At 49.7% G+C, this 25,090-nt stretch overlaps 1 protein-coding gene across 4 annotated transcripts in view; it reads left to right on the top strand.

Moving 5' to 3' along the window:
* Window positions 1-25,090, top strand: part of DPF3 (double PHD fingers 3) — a 257,321-nt gene that overhangs the window by 76,886 nt on the left and 155,345 nt on the right. The window lies entirely within an intron of this gene.

The following is a 25,090-nucleotide window of genomic DNA, read 5'->3' as shown; positions in this document are numbered from 1 at the left end:
GCTCTCATTCCCAGGAGCGGATTCTGAACATTCAGACTCTCCCAAGGCATTGCGTCTGAACCCTGGGTGGCCCCTGGAAGATCAGCTACTCTGACAACCAGGAACTCACCCAACTTTTGAGCTGTGAGGGGTCTCACTTTAACAGACGGGGTAACTGGAGGCCAGAAAACTCCATGGTGGGCTTCAAGTCCAAGGTCATGGAGCAGGATGAGAACTGGGTCTCTTGACTCCAAGTCATACAGTTTTCCTCTGTTCTACGCTCCTGGGTCTTGTTGCCTCTCTCAGATAGAGGCACGTTGAGGGGAGAGACAATGTGTCAGTCTTCTGTAGTGTTCAGGAGGCTGTGACTGTCCTGCACACCCAGCTGTTCCTGTTAGCAACGGGCAAGGGAACACTTGCTTGCTGGTGGTACTCACATTTGTTGGTCCTTTGGTCCTTGGCGGGAGTCCCTTTCCCATGACTCATCCCACACTTGTGTTTCCTCAGCTCTGGGACTGGGTCATCTGGCTAGTGGGTGCCTGGCAGGGATGCTGTCCACCATGAAGGCTGATTTCCTGAGGAAGCTGGTACTTCTTACCTCTCAGCATCTACTTTTTTTCTATGCCTGTGGGAGTCAGTGTGTGCAGCTCTGTTTTCTCCACTGTTCTGTGTACTCATTTCCTGGCTGTAAAGACAGATGAGGGGCAGAGCCCTCACATTTTGTGTTTCGTTCCTCACGTTTGGCCAGCACGAACAGGCCTCGTCCTGGTGCCGCTGAGCCTGAGTGTTGCTTTCCTGGTCTGTCCCAGGAAAAGAGGGATTCTTTGATGCCGAGCTGTGTGAGGACTTCACAGACAATGGAGGGGGAACACGCTTCACAGTGGAGTGGACGCTATGTAGCGTCTGAGGCGAGCAGTGGCCTGAGCTGTGGGCATACACAAGCACAATGAACAGCTCACAGTGTGGCTCTTTGTGAATCACCAGCTACTTCCTGACGTCGTGCGGATGCCTCCAGCCAGGTGTCCAAGGGATGGGCCTTGTCTTGGCTCTGAGCTCCATTGTCACTGTCTTTCTGTTTTTTTCCTCAGTTCTCTGAGCCCCCTGGTGCCCCTCCTTGGTCACCCTGGACCCCTTAGATCCTTGTTTCAAGGCAAGAGCCTCATGGATCCATTTGTGGACATGGCCAACGATTACCCCAAGTCCAGGCACCAAAACAGTACCTGCATTCTCTGTAGTTCCTTCTGTTTCTGTGGCTGGTGTCCGGGTCTGCGTGGATGCTGGGACTGGTGGGAGGCTAACTCCTCAGGCCAGGGTTTCTTCCTTTTTTAAAATTTTGTTTTATTTTATTTTTATTTTTTAAATAAACATATGATGTATTTTTATCCCCAGGGGTACAGGTCTGTGAATTGCCAGGTTTACACACTTCACAGCACTCACCATAGCACATACCCTCCCCAATGTCCATAACCCCACCACCCCTCTCCCAACCGCCCTCCCTGCAGCAACTCTCAGTTTGTTTTGTGAGATTAAGAGTCACTTATGGTTTGTCTTTCTCCCAATCCCATCTTGTTTCATTTATTCTTCTCCTACCCCCTTAGCCCCCCCATGTTGCTTCTCCACTTCCTCATATCAGGGAGATCATATGATAGTTGTCTTTCTCCTATTGACTTATTTCGCTAAGCATGATACCCTCTAGTTCTATCCACGTCGTCACAAATGGCAAGATTTCATTTCTTTTGATGGCTGCATAGTATTCCATTGTGTATATATACCACATCTTCTTTATCCATTCATCTGTTGATGGACATCTAGGTTCTTTCCATAGTTTGGCTATTGTAGACATTGCTGCTATAAACATTCAGGTGCACGTGCCCCTTCGGATCACTATGTTTGTATCTTTAGGGTAAATACCCAGTAGTGCAATTGCTGGTCATAGGGTAGTTCTATTTTCAACATTTTGAGGACCCTCCATGCTGTTTTCCAGAGTGGTTGCACCAGCTTGCATTCCCACCAACAGTGTAGGAAGGTTCGGCCAGGGTTTCTTCTGAGGGAGCTGCCTGTGAATGCAGGAGTAGTTTCCCCTCGTGCTGCACTGTTGGTGGGATTGTGTCAACCACCTGGGGTTGGGAGGGAAGAGAACACCTGTGGGGTGTGTGCTGTCCAGAGAGGCATCCCCCATTATTCCAGAGACCCGAGCTGTGCAGAAATCAGTCTGTGGCTATTTCCCCCCATATTATTAAATGGTCCCCTGATGGCAGCAGCCCGAGGTTTAATTGTTTCTGTTGTGCCTGTTTGTAGGCAGGATCAATGTACCAATCCATAACCACCTGCCCGTCTGCCCACCCACTCCTCCATCCTCTGGCTTATCCACTGATAGATCAATGGATCCATCTACCCACCCGTCCTTTCCTCCATCCATGTGTAAGGGATGATACATTGATGTACTTCAAGGGACCAGATTAGTAAAGTAAATGAAGAGAATGCACCAGATGAAGACAAGGAGTGGTAGGGACTCAGGGGACAGTTTACTGAGCTGCCCGTCTACAACATTCCCCAACTGACCACCTCTCAGGTTTGATAGGTGGCCCCTGATGACCACAGTGACCCATCTTTATATCAAAGGCATTTGGGTAGCATTTGAGTAACCCAGAGGTGTTGGGGTGGGGCCGGGCCTGGCTCTTCAGCCTTGTGTGGAATTCGTTGGTAAAATTAGACTCTGGAACGTGCATCAGTTTGGGCTTCTTAAGGTTGCAAATGGCAGGAAACCCAACTCAGACTGCTGGGGCACAAATGTGTGTATGGGCTCAGATAACTGAAAGTTCAGGAGTGCGTCCCCTTCACTTGGGCCTGGGTCTGGGTGTTCAGCAAGGTCATCTGAACTCTCTCCACCTCCCCTTCCTATTGGTCCTGCTTTCCTTGACACCAGCCTCTTTGTAGATGGGGCTGCTTCCTGGGTGTCTCCCAGCAGCTTCAGGTAAACACTTTTAATCAGCTTTTCCACAGGAAGAGAAAGAAAGCCCCTCTTTCCCACAGAAACTCGAGGATTGACCTGAGTTTGCCTGTCTTCTACCACATGTTCACCCTTGAACCAATCACTTAGGCCAGGAGAGGTGCTTTTCTCCTGGGTCATAAGCCTGTCTCTAAAGCTGCAGGTTTCAGTCACCTGGTGGTGGGGGAGAGAGGGTTCCCTGGAGGAAAATGGGGGTATGGTGATGGCAGCTCGGTAGGCAGACATACCTGTGACACCCACAGGGGGATGGGTTGGCGGAAGGACCGGACTCTTGCATTTGCCCTGTAAAGCAAGACCCAGGATGCTGAGCATGACTATGGCTGCCCCGCTCCCCTTCCTGTCCTAGCTCCCAGCTCGATGTCTGTCCAGCTCCCATGGTGCACAGGAGGAAGAAAGCACGGGACTAGGTGGGCCAGGTGTGGGCCTTGAACTGCCTCCTACGCACGTCCCCGAGATGCTTGCCTCTGTGGAAACCAATGTTTACTCCAGAGCGGAGACTTTCAAAGTGTCCGTTGTTTGGGGAAAGGACAGTAACCCGAGGGGGTGCCGAAGGGCTCAGAATGCTCCATGAACTCCCACCCAGCTTCTGCCATTGCGGGAGGAATTGCCAGGATCAAGGGCCCCCTCTGAGTGGGGTTGACTCGGGCCGGGTCTTGGATGCACACACCCCAGGACTTGCCCCAAGGCAAGAACTGAGGCCGTGGAAGAGCCATGCTTGCAATTTGGTGCCTCTGACTTCCACCCTGGGCAGAAGCCGCCTGGAGGAGAGGGGGACCCAGCTTCATTCTCTGCAGCTGGCAGCCCCCGGTGCGGCCCGAGTGGGGACCCAGAGTCCTCCTTTGGAACTTTGGTCCCAGAGAGTAAATCAGGCAGATCAGGTCTGACCACAGTCACGTGTAATCCTTAGTGCCAGAAATACCAGCTCTCTCAGGGTTGAGCAATAGTTTTCTCCTCACCATCAAGGATGATCTTAACTGTTTCCTACCTTGGATTTTTGTTACTGTTGAAAATAGTTCCCAGAGAGCAGAAAGTTAATAGGAAGATGGAGAAAAGGTACATAGAGATCATAAAAGGATGTGTTTATAAAAACACTAGAAGCTATCAATACATAAAACTCTGCTTCTAGGGGGAGTAGAATCACTCACCGTGGAAAGCATCCAAGAACCTTCATATCCTATCTCACTTGCTGCGACAACCCAGTGAGGTTGGTAGGGAAGGGCCATTTTCTTTTGGTATGTCTATATCTCACAGATGTGGACATGGTAATTAAGAGCATTTAAAGAAAAAAAATTTTTTTTAATTTATTTATTTGAGTGTGAGAGAGAGTAGAGTGAGATCATGAGTGGGGGAGGCAGAGGGAGAGGCAGAAGCAGACTCCCCGCCGAACAGAGAGCCCAGCGCAGGGCTCTGTCCCAGCATGACCTGAGCCAAAGGCAGATGCTCAACAGACTGAGCCACCCAGGCGCCCCCATGAAGGGGATTATTTTTAAGAGGAGTAAGTTTTGCTCTCTCCTATCTATGCACCATGTGTAGCCCTATCTCCTATGTGCCTTACTTCTCTTGTCACTTTAATACCTCACCTTACCCCATGGGGAAGATCTGCCCTCTCTCTGTCGTCCTTTTTTCCAATTCTCCCTACCTTCTAGATTCCACCTTTATAGAACCTTCTGGAATGATTCCAGACTCAACGAATCTCTCCATTCTTTTTATCAGCAACAGTGCTTGTGGATTGCATTTATTACTCTCAGTCTATTTGAGTTAGTGGCTGAAGACGCAAGAAAAAAATCCCTGCCCTTCAGAGGCCTACATTCTAGGAAAATGGCAATAAAAAGACCTAAATGAATTAATATACATAGAGTGCTTAGCATAGTGCTTGAGACATAGTCAGTGCTCCATAGATCAACATGCCAAGGTTTTATGTGATATTTAATTCATGCAACCGATTTTCCTGTCTCCTTTCATAGATAAAGAAAGGGATGCTCAGATAAGTTATGCAATTTTCCCGCAGTCACACAGCTAATTAGCAGGAGAGCTGGGCTTCAAATTCTAAAACTCTCCCTTTCAGTGATGAAGGCAAATGATGCACAGTGTTGTTATAAGATAAAATCCTTGTTCCTTTGGTGCCTGCCTCAGTTTGCCCATCTACGAAATGGGAGGGTGGAAAGATTCCTGTTGGGAACTGTTGACTGCAGCTCGTAGCCCCAAGTGATCACAATACAATTTAAAACAGCACCATTGTTTGCAGGAGAAAGGCACATAGGGGAATGGAGCATGGGCTTGTTGAAGATTGCTGGGGTCTCCCACTTGTCTTCTTTCTGCAGAAAGTAAACTAAGATCCAGATCATGTCTGAACTACGAAATTCTGATCACAAATCCAGAACTTTGGGTGCCTCTGGGGGTGGGGGACTCTGCATTGGGCTGAATGGCCCCTCTGATTCCCAGAACCTGACAGGGCTTTGCTGGTATTTGCTGACTGACAACTAGCTCATGTCAAGCTGGTTTATTTAGTCACTGGGCCTGATAGAACCAAAGCAACGGGCTAACAGAACTAGGGGGCGGCTCGTTAGTTGCTTTTCCTGAGCACTAACTCTGTCCCTGGCATGGAGCGAAGGCTTCTGTGTGCATTTTTTCCCTTTATTCCTCATGACACAAGGACCCTTCAAAATTAGTACTTCAGTTGGGGGAAACAGACACTCACACAGACATGTCTCTTAGGCACCACACACTTTATACTTAGGTGGATTTTTTGCTGCAAAGTAGGATGTTTTCAGTATTCTTGAGCTCAGGGCACAACCTTATTTCCTACTACAGTCCCTCACTGTCGCTGTAACAGTTCTCAAGTGCATTTTGTAGCAGAACATACCTTTCTAGACAGAATAGAGGCCCCACAAGGAGGTCTGTGTCCTAATCCCTGGAATCTGTAAAAAGGTTCCCTTATAAGGTAAAAGGGACTTTGCAGATGTGATTAAATTAAAGGTTTTGAGAGGGGGAGATTCTCCTGGATTAAGTGGGTGGGCCCAATGTCATCACAGGGGTCCCTATATGAGGGAGGCAGGTGGGGTCTGGGCCAACAATGTGACAGTGGGAGGTAAGGAGCCACAAAGTGACGACTGCAGGCACCCTCCTGAACCCGGAAAAGGCAAGGAGACACACTCTCCTCGAGAGCTTCCAGAAGCAAAGCAGCCTGCCTTGATCTTGATTTCAGCCCTTTGCAACTCATTTCTGACTTCTGACCTCTAGAACTGTAAGATAATGGATTTGGGTTGTTTAAAGCCATTACGTTTGTGGGAATTTGTTACAGCAGCAATAGGACACCAACATGCCGCCTTTCTACCGGTCCTGGATATTCTAAAGTTCCAGCCAACTAAACTCCTCTTCCTTTGGGTCCCAGTGCCCTTTAATCAAAGGGGATAGGTGCTCTCCACCTACCACCAGGAGGGTGTGTACTAGAGTTGGGTTTTTGCGGGTGGGGGTGTTTTTGTACTGAACCATCCATGCCACTTGTGGTTGTATTTCTGACCACTGACCCTTCTGGCTAGATAGCTGACCGGTGGTGGGGGACAAGCTGAGCCAATGGCATGGAGCTATTTTATTTTTTAATACATTCTGCTACTGCTCATCTGTGTGGACAGAGAAGCCAGTGGAACAGATGATACTGTCTGGGAGTTAACTCACGAGCTTTTCTTACTACTGATGATGGCAGCAAGTGGCAGGTGGGACCCCACGTCAGAGTAACAACAGCTAATATTTACCAATCACTCCTGGTGAGTTTCTATCATTGGTTCTCAGTGATCCGAGGAGGAGGATGCCTCGGTCTTCCCCCTTTACAGATGAGGAAAGGGAAGCTCAGGAGGTCAGGGGGTCAGATAGCCAGTAAACGAGGAGCCAGGACTCAAACCCCGCCCCCTTGCTGCTCACTTGAAGGGTGGGCCACCTCTCACATGTGTGCTAGAGCATGGATGAGGTGCTGCTTAAGCGATTACTGGTTGAATGGATGAATGACGGCCGCTCGGGCCAGGAGCACCTTATGAACCCCATCCAGAGGCAGCAGGTAGACTGAGGGGCTTTTGGAAAGCCCAACTGGACAGCAAGGAATTTATTCCTGCAGGTGCATAGATAGCACGGGCCTGGCTATCTTACTTAGCATCTCCTGTCAAGACTCATGGGGAGGCCCAGCTAAATTCTTGTTGAATTTGTCAGCGTCTTCTATCCAGTGGAGCCCCAGGCACCGAGCAGGAGGCAGGGATGGTGATCTATGGAGATCTCCCTTCCCCCTGGGGCTTCCCACACCCCCCATCTTGGGATGCTCCAAAGGGCCCAGCTGGTGATCAAGGGGGATGTCGGGTGTAGGCTTGTTAACTTCCATTCTTCCTCATTGAATATGGATGAGAGAGATGGGGAGGGGGCAGTGGTGATGGACATAAACTTGGTATGAAGCTGCAGGGGACACCTACGGCCTTTGCCTGACTAGAAATGACCAATGTCCCTAATATATGACAACCTGTGTGGTTGCTTCTTCCCTTTTGCTTTCTTTTGTGTCTTGCTTTTGTGAGCGAGATGAGAATTTACCACTGATGAGCCTTGTGTTATATAATGAATAGAAGACAAGTGACCCCAGCTGTCTCCCCCTCCTGTCATCCCCAGGAATGTCTTGTCAGCCTTAGTGGTCTTCGCCGGGCCAGTTCAGACGGACTGCTGCTGCTTCGTTAAATGGCCTTGTGACTGCCGTCTGAGGCTTTTGATTTCCTTCTTCAAATCTCTCTCAAGTTATTAGTTCATCTGTAGCAGTGGTCAGAGCAAGGAAATCCTATCGATTTTCCTTCTTTGCTCTCAGTTTCTCCATATATTAATTGGGTCTAACTGCGTTCACCGTCCTCCTACTTTAGGGAGATTCAGATTTTGGTGTCTAATGGGAGGGACGGAGAGTGGTTTTGACTGGACCCAGGCTACTCCAAGTCCGCGAGGGCACAGATTTTCAGACGGAACTCAGTTTTGCATTTCAGTATTGTTTTGTTCTTGTCTTTGTTTTATTTCGAAGAATACTCTGATTTGGATGTTTTCCAGTCTATCCAGTGCTGTGGGAGCCATTCACCTAGAGATGTCACATCAGTGATGGGAGATTTGCGGGGGCTGGGGGAGAGGACGTTCAGGACAGCTCTGGAGATTTGGGCCCCCTCTCGTGCTGGGTCACTGGAAACGGCCTCGGCTAATTGGACCTTGTCCTGTCAGGATGCATCAGACAGGGCCACAGCCATCCACTTACTGCCCCTCCCCACACCCCACTGAGCTTGTTGGGGGTGGGACCGTCTGCAGAAGCAGGTGTCACTGCTGCTGGGTCCTGGCGGGCTTTGTTCCTCTGGGGTGCGGGAGCCGGCCAGCAGTCCCGTGGCCCGAGGTTGGGAGGTTCTGCAGAGCTGGCTTCTCTGGGAGCCTGGGAGAGCCAGTGCTGAGGTCAGGGCTATGGGCGGGTCTGTGGGGCCAGAACTGGTATGTGTGTGTCCTCACGAGTGAGGATGTTTGCCTTCGAGAACACTCCTAACACTAGACATGTGGGCAGGTTTTTTTTTGTTTTTTTTGTTTTTTTTTTTTTTTTTGGCCATTGCCTTCTAAAAAAGACAAAACAAAAAACCCTTTAGTCCTTGAATTATGTTAAGGTGAACATAAATTTTGGCTTCAGGGAGGACGGGAGGAAGCACAGTTGCGCTCCAGGTCCCGGAGCAGGAAGCCTTCCTCCCTTTTTGTTGCCGCCTGGTCCCTCTGGCCTGCCCTTCAGAGTTTCCTTGTGACTGTCCCCAGTGAGGGTGGGAGGGCCCAGGGCTGCGGTGTGTTGACATGCTGGTGTGTGCCCAAGGACAAGCACATGGCTCCCTGCTGGCTCTGCGGGAAGGAGCTGTGGGGGCAGGTCCCAGTGCCCCTGGCTGGGCCGTGCCTGCCGTGGCCGAGTGGTGCCACGGCCCATGGACAGAGGGACTCCACGCAGCATGGAGCATGCCACACTCTTCTCCCGAGCCCATTCCCCCCACCACCTGCCCCTCTCGCTGTCACAGGTGGCCAGTGTCTCTGAGCCGCCTGCCTGGGTGTGAGCGTGTGGCCCTCCTGCAGAAGGACAGGGCTGGCTGTCAGGCAGCGTGGCTGTGGGAAATTACGTCTGCGGGTTCGGGCTGAGCTGTACTCTAATCGCAGCTGCTCTGTGGCTTCGGTTGAGCTTCAGTTTCCTTATCTATTAATACAATGATGAAGGAATGCCCACGGCGCTTGAGTAGGGGCCTGCTACTGAGTGGTGGCTCGACAGACTGTGCTAAGATGGTCGAAGCTGCGACGTTGGCTTTGCTTGAGCTGATGGTCCATCACCTATAAAGTGCTCCAACACCCTGCAGAGGACGAGCCTGATCTGAGCAAAGCAGACCCCACATTGGGCCTGATTACCTCTGGGTTCATGCTGGTCACAGGCAGACAGCTTGTTGGGTCCTCACGGGGCTGCCCGGCACACCCCTCTCTCCCCGGTGTTTAGTGGTTAGCGAAGGGGCTGGTGGGCCCTGGCAAAGAGCAGAGACTGCTAGGGCAAACCTTCAAGCCAGCAAGTCAACATTTATTTATAGGTCTTGGAGGGATTCAACACCCCAGGCAGTGGACGAGAGCCTGGCAGAGGCAGCTGCAGTGGACAGGGGGCACGGCAGGGGACCGGGGGCCGTGATGGTAGGGACATGGCTGGAAGAGACAGAGAGGCCAGGTAGCATTTGGAGAGCCAGGGTTCCAGCAGAAAGCAGCACATTCCAACACAATAAACTGAGGTGTGTTTAATAAGATGGCTATTTATAAAAGTGTGGGCAGGGAAACGTCCGAGTGAGATAGTGCAGTACCCGGGGGCTAGGTCAAGGGGAGAGGGTAGTTATATGGAGAAGGCTGGCTGGCAGGAGCCATGACCTTCAGCTGACCCAGCAAGGAGGCGGCTGAGTGGGGGGCGGTAAATGCCCCATCTTGCTCTCTTCCCTCCATCTCACTCACTGCTGGCATCCGCCCTTGGCCCGGCTGCCAGAGGCAGAGGGAAGATGGCAGATGGCTGACCACGTAGGACATGCTCCTGGAGGCCTGGAGCAGGGAGAAGAACGGTGGAGAGAGAAGCTGGAAGGGCCAGTGGAAGAGAGTTGGCACAGAGAAGCAAGGGCTTGGGGAAAAGGAAGGCCGGGGACATTTAGGGATACAAGGGTGAAGAGAGTTGAGCTCCCCAGGGGACCCAGCCAGAGGCCCTGGGGCACAATGATTAGTATCACTGACTCAGAGAGGCAGACAGAATGGGGACTGATTTTACCCTACTTCTGTGTGGAACCGCTTGAAGCCCGTCTCCTCATCCATGAAGTGAGAATAATAAAGATGGTATTTCCTACTTCCTAGCAGGGTATAGTGCAATACTAGAGTACCCTGCAGGAAGCCGGAGACGCTGGAACCCGGTGAAGACAGGACAGACAGCGGGCTTTCCACGAAACAGAGCGCCACTCCGAGCAGGCCGCAAGGATTGTGTGAGGCCCAGTGGGGATATCATTTATCCAACTCCAGCACACCATGTACCTAGTTTGAATGCAGAGGTGAACAAACTAGGCCAGGCTTTCTCCCGGGGAGCTTACGTGTCTAGCGTGGAAAGACAGATAGTAAGGAAATATGAATAAAATAATTGTTGATAATTTTTGATAGTTGGCAAAGTGCTCAAAAGACCAGAAACCAGGGGTTGGGTAAACCCAACCAGGTTGGGTAAAGAAAGAGTGAGCGCTGTAGAGAAGGAGTTTGGGGAAGGAGGCGAGAGTGAGCACAGGGCCCAGGGAGCAGCAGCCGCTGCCCTGTGACGACGAGGGGAGTGAGTGTCCCCATGACCTGGAGGGGGCCTAGCAGGTGCCAAGGCCTGGAGTAGGGGAAGGCTGGTGTTTCCGGGACAGAGAGGTGGCTGGGGGGATGCAGCTCCCCGCTTGGTCATAGCTGCGGCCCCTGGTAGGGGGGGACGTCAGGACTAAGTGAAGAGCACCCACACGTGCTCGAGGACCTTAGCTGTTTGCTGATATTGGGATTACTTTAACGGAAATTATTCTTTTAGAACAGGAGGGTAAAAGAAGTGCGTAGATATGGTATAAAATGCCCCCGTGGCTCAGCAGACATTGACTGCCAGGCAGTGCCGAGTGTTAAAGAGTCCAGACTTGGAGATGGGAACCCCTGGTTCAGGTCCTGGCTTGGCTGCTCCCTAGGTGGCCCTGGGCCCACGACCGCAGCTGTCACAGTGTTCTCACCTGTGTCATGGGGAAGAGGAATAGAGGCTCTCGCATGGGGTTGCTGCAAAGATGTAAGCCCTTATTCTTTGTAATGCACTTAGAACATTCTGGAACCTGGCCTGCAGTAAGGGTGACCTGGTGTATCATCCCTGCTGAGGCTCAGGAGTGGACCTGGTGCCAGAGCGGTGGGCCAAGGGTGCCATCGGCAAGGAGCTCATAGGGGGGTCTGAGACATGTGTTCGTGGGGATACTGGCCATGCAAGGCAGTGTATGCTGACCATTGAATGAGCAGCCCCACTGGTGGGGTGAGGGGGGGCATCATCAAAAGGCTGGAGGAGGGAAGGGAAGGCTTTCAGGGGATCGTGGAGACAAGAAGATGAAATTACTGACCAGAGATGATGGCATCAGGCGAAGGAAATATAATCAAACCAGGGCTTCTGCCCTTCCCAAAGAGCCTTTTGTAGTCATGTGCCCTTCCCCAGGGTGGGCCTCAACTTACCTCTCCTATCTGTCAGCAAGGCAGATTCCCCACCCCTTGCATCACCCCAGGGGCCCCTAAATCTGATGGAAGGTGCTGAGACTCTTCTGCCCTCAACTTCCCCCAGGCCAGAGAGAGGAGAGGTTAGAGGTTAGAGGACGGGAGCCTGGGAGCTGGTGGGACAAGGTGGAGGTGGGCGGCGGTGTGGATGGAATTAACCAGAACCCTGTGTGTCTGGCAACCGGCAGATTCTTGTGGTAAGATAAGTGGAACCCTCTGCAAGGTAATTATTAGAGAGCATAAATTCCCCAGATAAGCTGTCCTCAGAAGAGATATTGATGGCTGTGGGCATGTGTGGGAGGCTGCCCTCCCTCCACAAATATTGACTCCTGTCCCCCACCTCTCCTGTCCCCCTCCTCTGCCTTCTTTGTTGCCTTTCCTCTCTCTAATCAGCGGCCCATCCGGCCCTCCTCCCCTACAGACCTCAGCCTACAGCTCAAGGAGGCTCTTCTGGGCCCTCCTTTTTGCTTGCGTCTTGGCTTTCTTCATGATGGAGGTCCCAGAACACAGCACGCCCACCCGCACCCCTGCAGTTCAGCAGGATTGGTGGACAAGGAGCAGCCCCCCCCGCGGAAAAGAGTTTCAAAGAGCAGAAGGAAGCCCTGAGCTTCCCCTGGGTCCAGGTCCCCAGAAATGCACTTACCGGGGGCTGTTGGGTCAAAGTCAGGATCTGATTAGGGCCAGGGCCCTACCTGGTCCCGGGGCTGAAGAGAAGGCCGAGCAGGTGCTTAGCACAGCAGCAGGCAGTGGGTTCCTGTTGGTACCTGTCCCGCTCCTGGCACTTTCAGAAGCCCCTCTTCTCTCCAAGCCGTAGGCCTCTTGAGGAACTCACACTTTGGCTCACATTCTCTACGTATTTGTTTCACAACTATAAAAACAAGCAGAAGGCCTGATGAGCGTCAGGGGGAGGAACAGGACCGCCGGAGGCAGTCTCTCCTGTCTTGTAATGAGTTCTGTTCTGGCCCGAGACCTGTACCCCAAGTCTTGACTAAACTGGACGTGACCTCCTTAGAAGCCCATTTATAGCCACCACTGACCACGTTCAGGGCAGAGGGGCCCTTACCTCTCTCTGACCCCGAACAGCTTATCAATGGAATGACCTTATCATGAGAACTGGGACCATACTGTGCAAGATGGGTCCTATCTGTCAAAGCTCTCTGCCTGAGATAATGCTGTTAAGTAGAAGCCTTTCCAACTTCCACGGTTCTCTGATGTTCTAATCCCGGTCAGACGGGACTCACCGCCTGGCTGGCTCGCCTCCCCTCCGCCCCTGTGTTCCGACTCTGCGTGTTCCATCGTTGGGAGTAGGTGAGGATGATTCTCTCCACTTGACACTTGGGAGCCTGGGGCTCAGTGGCGTTGAGAGACTTGCCGAAGATCCACAGTGACCAAATTCCAACTTCGACCTGGACCCAAAGTCCAACCTTGATTCCCACATGGGCCTCTCAGGGGCCAAGCCCCATCCCTCCACTCCAGGGCATGACAGAATGTCCTCACCACAACAGCCAAGGGCTGGGATGCCTCTGGGAGCCAAGTGCAGCCTCTGATCACATTCTGGAGAGCAGAAAGGGGTGAGGGAGACAGGGAGGCACCACAGGCAGGAGAAGCCTGAACATGAGCCTCTCCTGTGCCTGGTGGTTCCTAACAATGTTACTGGGAAAGGGGGGCCAAGGAGGGTTTCGGCACCTTCCTGTTGGGCAGGGAGCACCCCAGGGAGGGGACAATGATCTCAATGCCCCCATTTTCACTCCACAGGAGGGGATGAGGCCTCTGCAAACCGTAGGGAGCATGCTTTGCCCATCGGCCAACAGCGCTTTCTAATGAAAAAGGGCTTTGGAGAGAGGCTAGAAAAAAAGGAATTTCCAGCGATGAGTTTTGCATCCTGTACTTAACTATAATTAATAAATAGGTAGGGTGAGCTAGTGCTTGTTTTCCTTATTATTAGCGGTATTTATGGGTTTTTATTAAGTTGTGCCAAGCTGGGATAATTGTAAAACACTCTGCTTGAACTGTGTGACTCTCGGGCCTCCTGTGCTATTTTCTTTCATTCCAAGGGCAGAGTCTTTTCATCATTCAAGACTTAGGTTATAAACCAGGAGCTGGCAAACTTTTTCTCTAAAGGTCCAGAAGGTTTTGCAGGCCACGCAGTCCCTGTTGGAACCCCTTAATGCTGCTGTCGTGGTGGATGACAGTGACTGGGCCATATGTAAATGAATGTTCATGGCTGTTTTCCAATAAAACTTTATTTATAGGAATTTGTGGGGGCTCCTTTTGGCCCAGACCCCTGCTGTAAACAGTGGAGAAATCCCGGGAGGAGGAGCGTGGGCATGGAGTATCTGATCTCAGCCCTGCCCTGGTGTGACTGGAGGAAATTACTTTCCCTCTCTAGTTAACGGTTTTCCTTGCAGGACAACAAGTGCTTTGCATTAGACAATCTCTAACACCTGGGATTCTTATGGTAATCTAGCATTTTCCTTTTTGTCCCCTCAGTCAAGGTCCAGGGAGCCCCAGGGCCTCTGAAAGCCCATTACCTCTTGCTCACCTTTGGGATGGATTTGGTTTCTAAACCACATAAAATGTTTTGTATTTCTCTGATGGTATCTTTTCAGGCAGCTCCATAACCAACCTACTTCTCGAGTTGCTAAGAGGTGGGTCTGTGATATGCTCTGTGACTCACAGTATCTCTGGAACTGTTTGGAAGTTTGGGAAACTGAGGCACAAAAAGAGAAATGGCTAAGATTGCCAATTGGTGATGCCCTTAGAGAAACCTGGCACCTGCACACCCCCAAAAAAGAAGCGCTGTTCAGCTTATGCCAGTTCCAGAGGCTCAGCTCTTAGTGAGGGGCAGTCGTGCGTCTGTGAGGGGCTGGTACTGTGAGGGGCTAGTACTGGCCAAGAGCAAGGTTCTGGACTGAAACTGCCTGGGCTTCTCGCTTCACAGCACCACTTGACAATCGAGGCAAATCACTGAGCACTCTGTGTGCCTCAGTTTCCTAATCTGTGGAATCGGGGGAAATAATGAGATGGGGCCGTGTGAGGAGGAAATGAGATAATCCGGTCGAGCACTTAGAACAGTGCCTGGCACACACAGTAAGTGCTCAGAAAATGGCGGCCAGGCCACAGTTTTTGTGAGTGCCATCTTGTCACCTTTCTGTAAGTAGGCTATGGATGTCTCTTCCTCATTTTTATATCTGACTCATCTTCAACTTTGGGATTGGAGATGTGGGCTGACCTGTCTGTCAAGTGATTCTTGATGAGGTGGAAAGACCGGAGGGAGGGAACTTGGGAAATAGGTCCACGAGGAAAGGAGGGTCAGATTTTAAATACAGTCAAGTCCCCTTATGTTATTGGGCTATCAAGAAAAATAGACCTCCTTTCAGCGGTTTGGAGGTTCTGGTATCTTCTGTTCTTAGACCACGATGTAGAGGTTCTGAAGGAAGATTTAGGTATTTCTAGGGTGCACTTACCTTTTGGTTTTGGTCTTCTTAGTTTCCCGGAATATTTCTATCTTTTCTACCAGAGAGCTTAAGTTTGGCAACATGACCAGCCTCTTGGTCAACCTGGCTTTGTTCTGTCCTTATTAAAAGGTTTACAAGCATGTGCCTCCAAAAAACAGCAGGCCTGAGGCAGTTTTCTCAGAGGGCTGCCAAGAGAAATTGGGGTGACTCTCAACCTTGTGGCAGGTTAAATGAAACTCAGTGCTTCTTTGTTTGGCTTGATGTCCCTTAGAAGGGCAGCCTGGAGATCATTTGGTTTGCAGGGCGTTTGCTTCTCCTGGCTGATTTTAACCAATTCTGACAGGAGGGCAGAGGCCCCCAAGCGAGGTCAGGACCACAAATCCCATCCCAGCAGGTGCATGATGGGGAGACAGCGCCCTCCGGATGACCTTCAAGTTCCCATTGATTTCCCGTCAAGCCGTGCTTCCCCACCCCCATCCTGCTCCTGCCCCTGCCTCTACCCATAGTCTCGGTGCTCCAGAAGAGGACATGGATCAGCTCTCTGGGAAAGAACATGCAGAGGAGGTTAATTCAGAGACAGGTCCTTTCAGGAAACTGGAGTAGGTACACTGGGGACCATCTTTCGACACTGCTAGTTTACAGTGCCAGTTGCAGGCCTGGAATGTTCTTTTTGGGCATAGAAAAGAGCTGATGTCATGAAGGGCATCATTTATCCTCTTGGCCCCACTTCTTTACAGGTTTTGCAGTATGTGGGTGGCATTGTTGGGCCATGGGCCAGATTCACATATGGACAGTGGAATGGGCTCCTAACCCACTGATGACTGTGTGGGGCAAGGATGATCAGAAGGGAGAAGGAGGTGGTGTCATTCTCATTCCCTGTGCTGGGGGCCTTCCCTTAGTGATGACTTCCTTGCCCTCTGGAAAGCCAGGCTCCCATACCTTTCAAGCTGTCTCTTGCAGGTAGCCTGGGTCTTTCTCTTCTTTGTTCAGTGTTATCTGTTGAGAAATTTCTTCTGTGCCAAATCCTGTGTTGGGTTCAGAGAGTGGTAGACAAGAGAAATAAAGACCTGGCTTTCATGGAGTTCATAATTTTGTTATATAGAGACAATCAGCAGGCAAAGGAAAAAAAAAACAGAAAAAGTTTGGTAGTGGTAAGTATACTGAAAAAGATAGAGTAGAATGGGACACAGCAAGGACTAGGGCAGGAGTGGAGTAGGGTGGGCTGCCTTAGGGTGGGTCAAAGAAGACTCTTCCAAGAAGAGCCCAGCCATGAGAAGACCTGGGGGAACTGTGCACCAAGAAGAGGGAATATAGCACATGCAAGGGTCTTGAGGTGGGATGATTTTGGTATATTTGTAGGGCAGAGAGAAGTGCAGGAAGGATGGAGTTGAGCAGGCCAGGGCGGGTGCAGGGACAAGGAGAAGTAGAAAAGGTGGGCATGGCTGGACAGTGTGGGAGCCCATAGCGACGGGAAGGAGTTTAGATTTTATTTTGATTGCAGTGAAAGCTTTCGGAGGTATTTAAGGAGGAGAATGTCATGATCTGATTTCCATTTTAAAAAGATCACTTGGACTGTTGCGTTAAGAATTGACTACAGAGGGTGTGTTCTTTGTGGCTGTGTTTTAAATGCCAGGCCAATATTCTCTGTATCAGGGAGGGTAGCCTTGAGGCCCTTGTATTCTAGCCACAAAGATGGGGGTCTGAGGATATGTTTGTCCAAGAATTGTCTCTAATCAATCGTCCGCTTCTCCTGGAGAAGCACACCCAGGGGACAACATACTGGTGCCCCGCTCTTCTCTGGGGTATCAGAGAGGACTCAGTCTAGGAACCGGGGAAAATAAAAATCCTCCCTCAATCAATGAAGTTTCTGTGATGGGTATGTGTTTTCTTTCTAGGTATGCGTTACCCTAAGATAAAGCAGTCTTTTTTTTTTTTTTTTTCACTTTTGAAAGTTCGTTGCATTCTACACATTCTTCAGGCTCCAGAAGAGAGATTTATTTTGTCACGTCTGGATGCCATTTGAAAGGCAAACCTTGGCTACCAGAAAAGCTACAGTCTTCTTCCTCCCCAGAGCATCCCCTTTTCCTGACCCCCGCCCCCCCATTATTTACTGGAAGGAATCATCCTTTTTCCCTCCTGCCTCCAGTCTCTTGTCCTTGGCAGCCCCTTGACTTCAACCTTGAGTTGCGTATGTCATCAGAACGCCCAGTGGCAGCTCAGAAATCACGGCCAGGTTCAACATAAATTCCGTCTTGCTTAGGCAGCTTTGCATAATAAGTCCCTGAAAAGTCTTCACCAGGGTAGATGCTGGAAAAGGGATTTATTGGGTCTAGCAGGCCTGAACATCAGACTGCATGGCATTTAAGTCATGATGGGAGTTTTAGGTTCAAATTCTTCATCGGACTTGGCTTTTGCAAGGCAATACCCTTCTCCCCAAGGTGCCTTTCCTGTGACGTTATGAAGGTCAGAGTTACTGCCAGAGTGACTCAAAGAAAGTCACCATCTCCTCCATAAATTTGCGTCAGCAGGCCTCTTGGATGTTTTGTGAGGGGTGAGGATTTCTGTGGGACTAGTCTGCTATAGGTTAGGGTTGCTTTGTCCATGCCAGCTGTCAGGAAAAAAAAATTTCAGGAACAAACCCAGCTGAGTTAAAGTCAGTTAACTGGGCTGTCCTGCTCTGCCATTAGAACGTGGCCAAAAGAGCATCACAAGGCCCTCTTGTTCTTCCCCTTGCCTTGAAGGTTGGGGAGCCATCTTTAGGTCAGTGAGTCTCCTATGTCTCAGAATCACTGGGGGGTCTGTCAGAAACACAGATGTCTGGATTACACGCCAGACCAGCGGAAGCAGAATGTCACAGCCTCCCCCGCCCTCACCCATCCTCACACAAACCAAAGTTGGAGAGCTACTCCCTAGACCATTCTCCTGGAGAGTGGGGGGATGGCATTCTGGATAAGCACCGAAGGCGCATTTCCTGCATCAGCAGAGGAAGAGCTAGATCCCCCCTGAGGTCATCTGATGACAGCACGGTATTCAGTGAGCTTCTCGAAAAGTTCAGAGAAGGGGGAATATGCATTCTGTGTCTTGCAGAGTGCCATGAATTTTGCAGATGGAGAAATGAAAATCTTGAGAGCTGAAGGGATTTCTTTAAGATGCTAGGGAGCATTCAGGGAGATGGGAGCTTGCAGGACATCCGTTTTCAATCAGCCAAGCTTACACTCTGGAAAAGCTGGATGACTTCAGGGTCACCTCATCTGCATGTGGGGAGACATCATCCCAATCATCTCAGCTGGGAAGCTTCCATTAGGATGGCCTGACATTTCAATCAAGTAATCAGTATTTATCATGTGCTTCTATATCCCAGCATTGGGGGTGGTAGGGTAACATGGAAATATAGAACTCTTAGTTCCTGTCTTCAGGATTCCTCTGTTCTAGTTGGGTGGGGAGAGAGAAGGAGGATGGTAGAGACTGGCCAAACACAACTGAGACAATCAGGGAGCTCTGAGAGGGCAGAGAGAAAACACTTATGGGCAGGGGTAGCTGTGGAGGTATCCTGGAAGAGGCAGGCTTTCAGCCAGCCCTTGAACAGGTTAAGATTAGCCAGGCCAGGGGCAAGAGGCAAGAATTTCAGGTGGGAAGAAGAACCTGGATAATGTATATGGTTGGGGTCCGGGGGTAGGACTGTCTGATTCATCTATGCAGGAAGGTCAGATGAACATTCATTCATTCATTCATTCATTCATTCATTGTTCAATCCAACATGGCAAGTTCTGTGTTGGGCGTGGGGATAAAGCCACAGACAAGCCAGGGGCTGGCTCTGTACTCGGGCAGGCTTTGAACTCCTGATCATGCAACAGCTCCTCAGCTCTCCTTGATGCCTTACGCTTGGCCTCAGCCACCCTGCCGCCTTAGGTTTTGGGACAGATGTTTGGGTTGACGTCCCCCGGCCTCAAAGACACTTCGTCAGTGAGTGTGGTGTGTGAGGTGTGTGTCGCGCGGAGGGGGTCAACTAGCTGAAGCAGATGGCGTGCCACAGACTGGCAGAAAATGCTCCTCTCTGAGGGGAGGAGAAGGGAGCCACTGTTGATGAAAGGGATTTCCCTCTGTGTGCCAGGGGTTCCTTGTCATTTAATTCTCTCACAGACCTGAAGTAGGGGTTGTGGGAAGCAGAGCTGGGGTGTGGGGAGGGTAAGTAACCGGCCCCAGGGGTTGTATAACTAGTCAGCCTTGTTGCTGGGCTCAGATCTGCCTGATTCCACGTCTCTGTTCTTTCTGTTCCACCCCAATCCCTTGGCTCTCCAAGGGCACTGTCAGCCTCTAGAGGAAATTGGGCACCAGTGGGAGCCATCTTGGCTTCCATCCTGAGGCGTGAAAGACTAAAACTGGGCTCCAGGGAGATTTCTTTTTGTCAGGATGGGTAGAAGAGCTGTCGTGATTATAGTCAGGGGACTGCTGCAGTAACCCAGGAGCCGGGTGTTGAGGACTGAACAGGAGTGGTTGCAGGCAATTTCTTGAAAAAAAATTTTTTTTTTTTTTTTGGCAAGTTGTGACTAGACCTCCATGCAGTCTAAATCACCAATCTATAACCTATACGTGCAACAAACTAAAGACTGTCCAAGTGGAAACACCTGTATGTGTAGGAGTTGTTGAATGTGGTTCATCGGTGTGCTGGGCTCTGTGCTGACGGCGGGGGATTAATCAGGAAAAAGGCCAGGCTTACAGGGTCACTGGAGCACCTGTGTGGTTTAGTGCAAAGCCTGGTGGCTGTGTGCAGTGGCCCTGCAGATGTGGTCTCTGCCCTCATAGGGTTTATAGTCTTGGAAAGAAGACTGACATTAAGCATGGTATGGAATTGAAATTGACCTCATGAAGACTGTTGCCATCTTTATTGGAGGAGGACAGGATGAGGGAAGAAAGGAACTGGCATCGTGCTCCACCATCCTCTAGAGGCCTTTCCTCTTTTAAATATCAGAAACACTGCTTTAGCTTGGGCTGCTGTGACAGAATACCGGAGATTGAGTGGCTTAAACACCAGAGATTCATTTACTTCCCCAGATATTTATGTCTGGAGGCTGGGAAGCCCGCGATTAGGGTGCCAGCATGGTCTTATTCTGGTGAGAAAGTTCTTGGCTTGTAGATGGCTGCCTTCTTGCTGTGTGCTCACATGGGAGATGGGTTCAGCATAAGAGAGAGAGAAACAGAGGGAGAGAGAGAGAGACAGAGATGGAGGGGGAGAGAGAGAGAGAGAGAATGAGAGAGGCTGGTCATTTTCTCGTCTCTCTTTTTTTTTTTTTTAAGATTTTATGTATTTATTCAACAGAGAGACAGCACAAGTAAGCAGAGCAGCAGGCAGAGAGAGAAGGAGAAGCAGGCTTTCCGCTGAGCAGGGAGCCTGATGCGGGACTCGATCCCAGGACCCCGGAATCATGACCCGAGCTGAAGGCAGATGCTTAACCAACTGAGCCACCCAGGCGCCCCTTTCTCGTCTCTTCTTATAGGGGCACCAATCCCATCATAAGGGCTCTATCCTCATGAACTAATTAGCTCCCAAAGGCCCATCTCCAAATATGAGAACTTTGGTGGTGGGGGGGTTAGGGCTTCAACTCATGAATTTCAGGTGAAACAATTCAGTCCACAGCAAATTCCCCACCTGGCTTTCTTTGAAGGGCAGCTCTAGGAACAGCGTCACTGTGAGGAAAATGGAAAGCTTCTTCTGCCTGTCCAAATATTGCTCCCCACTAGCTAGGTTATCATAAAGTGCTGCGTCAATGGGAGACGGCTATCCACAGCGCAGTTAGAGTTAAATGTATTTAAATGTATACAGGAGGAAGTTAGCATATTGGGTTCGATGAGACTTCATGTGCGTTTGTGGGTGGTGGTGGAATGGTGGGCAGCTGGGTGAGACAGAAGGAAATCCAGGTGCCCACAGCGAAGAGGAGGGGCCCATGGTGGGGAAGGAGGGGCCAGAGAGCCTGCCACAGGCTAGGGCTTCTTGTTATCTCTGCTTATCTCTGTTTATGTGCGCAAATAGCAATGATGGGCCAAGGTCCTGTTTTTACAGTCGAAGGGGACTGACTGGTGGCTATGCAGTGGGGATGGAGAGAAGAGGAGACTTCCTGAGAAATGAAAGACTCCAATGCCAGATGGGATGAAGGAAAGGGAAGGGTCAAGGACACCTTGCTGGGGAGATACAGGAGCAGTGTTCTCTCGGGTCTCACCCCCAACCCCAGCAGAAGAATGGAGACTCTGGGGAGGGAGCAGGCTTCTGGCAGGACATGAGGAATTTGCTTCTGGACACATGTTTGGGCTATGGCAGGATACCTGTTTTTGGGTCAGAACACAGGACCAGAGGGACGGGGAAGAGGGATGAGCCCCAGATGTCTGGGTGGGAGGGTTGGACCAGAGAATCAGCTCAGGGCAGTGGATATGGAATTGAAGAGAACAGACGAGGTGTTAAGAGAGAGAGGTAGAAGCATTAGGAAGAAAAAGGAGCAGAGGGTCTTGGAGGGGCTGGGATGGGCTCTGAAAAGCACATCTGGAGCCCAGTTGGCAGTCATTTCAGAGAAGTCTTATTTATACCCATTCAAATCCTTTTTGGTTCCCTGGAATCCCTTTTTCCACAGATATGCTCAAGGAGGGTCAGTGGAAAGCTCTAAGAACTATGGCTTTCTTACTCCAGATTTGATCGCTGAGGGATCTCACCTCTCACGGTGCCCCCAGAACAGGACAGCCAGCGCTGCGCCAGGCCACAGGACGTGGGGTGGGGTGGGCTCCTGCTCTGGCAGAGAGCCCCGCAATTTGTTCCTCTGTGCCTTTTCTGCTTCTGATCGCAGCCATGGGTAGCCTGAGCTAGGCTGTTGATGAGAACATCATTGTACTCTGCCTTGTGCCAGCTTCTTCCAGCCCAAGACATCTATCATCCCGTGGTAATCCAGCCCCCTTGGTTTGATGCAGACAGGTGATGGCTGAGGCTGGGCTGTGCCTGACCCAGCCTGGGGCATGCTGGTCTCTGCTCCACAAAATGAGTCATTCACTGCCAGCCTTTCCCCGCTCTCTCTGCCCCTTGCAACTTGAATGCAAATGTCACCCGTGGGACCCTATCATTGTGGGATTTTTTTTTTTTTTTTAAGATATCCCATATTGAAAAGGACATTTGTCCTCTCTCCTGTTTAAATTGCTTTCCACAGGTTAGGGAGACCTGGCCATCGATTTTCTTCTAGAGAATAGAACAAGCCCTGTGAAGATTTTGGCTAATTAACTTTTGGAGAGGTGCTGCTTGAATTTATCAAAAAGGCTGAAGTCTCTTTTTTCCTCTTATATTTTGAAAAAGTCTTTAAACTTTTGTTTCCGAGTTGCTGCCAACGCCTGGTCTGTTTAAAAGTGACTTCCCTGGAGACAGGGGCAGGGAGGGTGTTGGATGTCACATTTTTGCAGGTTCAATCTTTAATACAGTTGTTCCAGCCTGGAGAAGGGTTTCTCTGTGTATGTAAGAGAAGAGAGGTATCGTTCACACAAAGATTGTGTTTAAAAATACACATTTGCTCCCCCCAGCACGCCTGTTACTCATAACATTGCATGTTATGGAAAGTGGAAAGTATTTAAGATGAAATTAATTTTCGCCCAGTGTACCACTTTGTTTGACTTTCTCGTTCCATCTGGTGTGGGGCACCAACTTGGTCAAACTCACTTTTCATTTTCAGTAGCTTCCCTTTCTTGTTCCTCTCTTTGGGACCATTGGAAGCACGTTAGGAGAGTCTCAGGACGCTAAGAGAAGCCGCTGTTGTGTTCTTTGATCCCGGCTTCCAGAGTTTGTTTTGAAGATGGAAACCTTCTCTCCAGTCCCTGAGTTCTAGGGTGCCATTTGCTTGGCTTACGGATTCTCCTTCAGCATAATTTCTGAGGTTAGAAGAATTAAATCTATTTTGGCCATCTGCCAAAACATCGTGGGAAACCAGATGACTGTTTCTCACATTGGACACCTCTCTGTTATGTGTTCTTGTCAGTTCTCATCAATGTGGCGCGGCTGGTCGCTGTTTCGTGAAGGAGCTGGAGCACGCAGGACACCCTGGATGGGTCTGGGTGTCATCTTGGCTGGGCGGAAACTGGGAAAGTTCTTTCGCGCTGAGCTATGTCGCGTTATCAGTGGAGGCATTGAAGCTGGTGGGACCCAGATGTGAATGCTTTGTAGGAAATGGTTCTTTATTTTTGATCAATCTCATGATCCTTGTTACCATCTTTGATTACATCAGCTCATGTTCCGTTTTATAGCATTTTAATGGGCTTCATTCCCCCCAATTCATTTCCAGCTGTGTGGCTATTATAATTTGATTACAGTTTGGTTTTGCAACTGCTAGGACAACTTTCTGAGCACGTTATGCCTTCCTCGTGAGGCTGAAGATGTTCAGAGGGGGAAGAGGAGCAAGGGGCACTTTTTTTTTATTTTTTAAGAGGTATGACAATAAGTAATTTCCAAAAGATGCCTCAGTAGCTTTCATGGTTGTATCCTCCCAGAATAAGAAATTTGTTTAAACTCTTTGGTAGACTCTGACCTGATTTTTTTCTTTTTAAGAGTATAAAAAAATTCCTCTCAAATTTTGCTTTCTTTAGTTCTCTAAATATTTTGTTTAAGAAATACATTTTTTATTTAATTTAATTTTTTTTAAGAAATACATTTTTTATAAAGAATTTATTTATTTATTTGACAGAGAGAGAGATCACTAGCAGGCAGAGAGGCAGGCAGAGAGAGGGAGGGAAGCAGGCTCCCCGCTGAGCAGAGAGCCTGATGTGGGGCTCGATCCCAGGACCCTAAGATCATGACCCAAGCCAAAGGCAGAGGCTTAACCCATTGAGCCACCCAGGTGCCCCTAGAAATACATTATTTTTAACTTAGAGACTTTCTCACCCTGATTTTGGCTTCTTCAAATCTACATAGAACCAAAACAAAAGGACATTCATAATATCACTTCAAAATGAGCTATTTGGTTCTCCTCTCTGGCCCAGCAATCCCTGTGGCTCCTCCCCTTCCTGCCCCTCCCCCAGCTCCCCACAAAGAAGTGCAAGTCTACTGGCAGAGGTTATGGTATTACATTTGTATTTCCTTGAGACATTTATTAACCTTCAACATGTGCCTGTCTTTTATTTGTTAGGTATTTGATCTCCCTGATTTTTTTTCTTTACATTCAATCGGTTTTATCAATGTTGTATTTTTGGTCTTTGAAAAGGAGCCTATCTTAAAATTAGTAGCATCACCACATGTCCAAGGATACCCAAGATTTGAGAACATAAAATTTACTGTGCTTAATCTCATCACCACTCCAACAAACCAGAAAGGTCTTTCTCTTCGTGTTTTAGACCCCAGGGATTAAATTATCTTGAATTCAAAATTCAACTATTATTACAAATGCTTCCTTTGTTTTCAGTTAGACAGTTGTTTTTCTTTAAGCGTGTGGTTTAGTCACCTCCTTTCACCATAACAGCTCTGCTTTTATGGGATGTTTCCTCAGTCCTTCTTATCTGTGTTTATATGGTTGTTTCTCTTCTTCTTCTTTTTTTTTTTTTTTAAGATTTTATTTATTTATGAGAGAGAGAGCGAGCACAGGCAGACAGAATGGCAGGCAGAGGCAGAGGGAGAAGCAGGCTCCCTGCAGAGCAAGGAGCCCGATGTGGGACTCGATCCCAGGATGCTGGGATCATGACCTGAGCCGAAGGCAGGTGCTTAACCAACTGAGCCACCCAGGCGTCCCGGTTGTTTCTCTTCTATTGTATTGGAAAGCCATGCATCTATGCTGGTGTTTTGGGTTCATTTTAAAGTGCCTTTGCTGGCAATTACTGAGAACAAAGTGTGGCTAAGGGA

This window comes from Lontra canadensis, unplaced genomic scaffold (assembly GCF_010015895.1).
Source record: "Lontra canadensis isolate GAN:19392208 unplaced genomic scaffold, GSC_riverotter_1.0 scaffold98, whole genome shotgun sequence".
Lineage (NCBI taxonomy): Eukaryota > Metazoa > Chordata > Mammalia > Carnivora > Mustelidae > Lontra > Lontra canadensis.
This window is presented reverse-complemented; position numbering and strand designations above follow the sequence as displayed.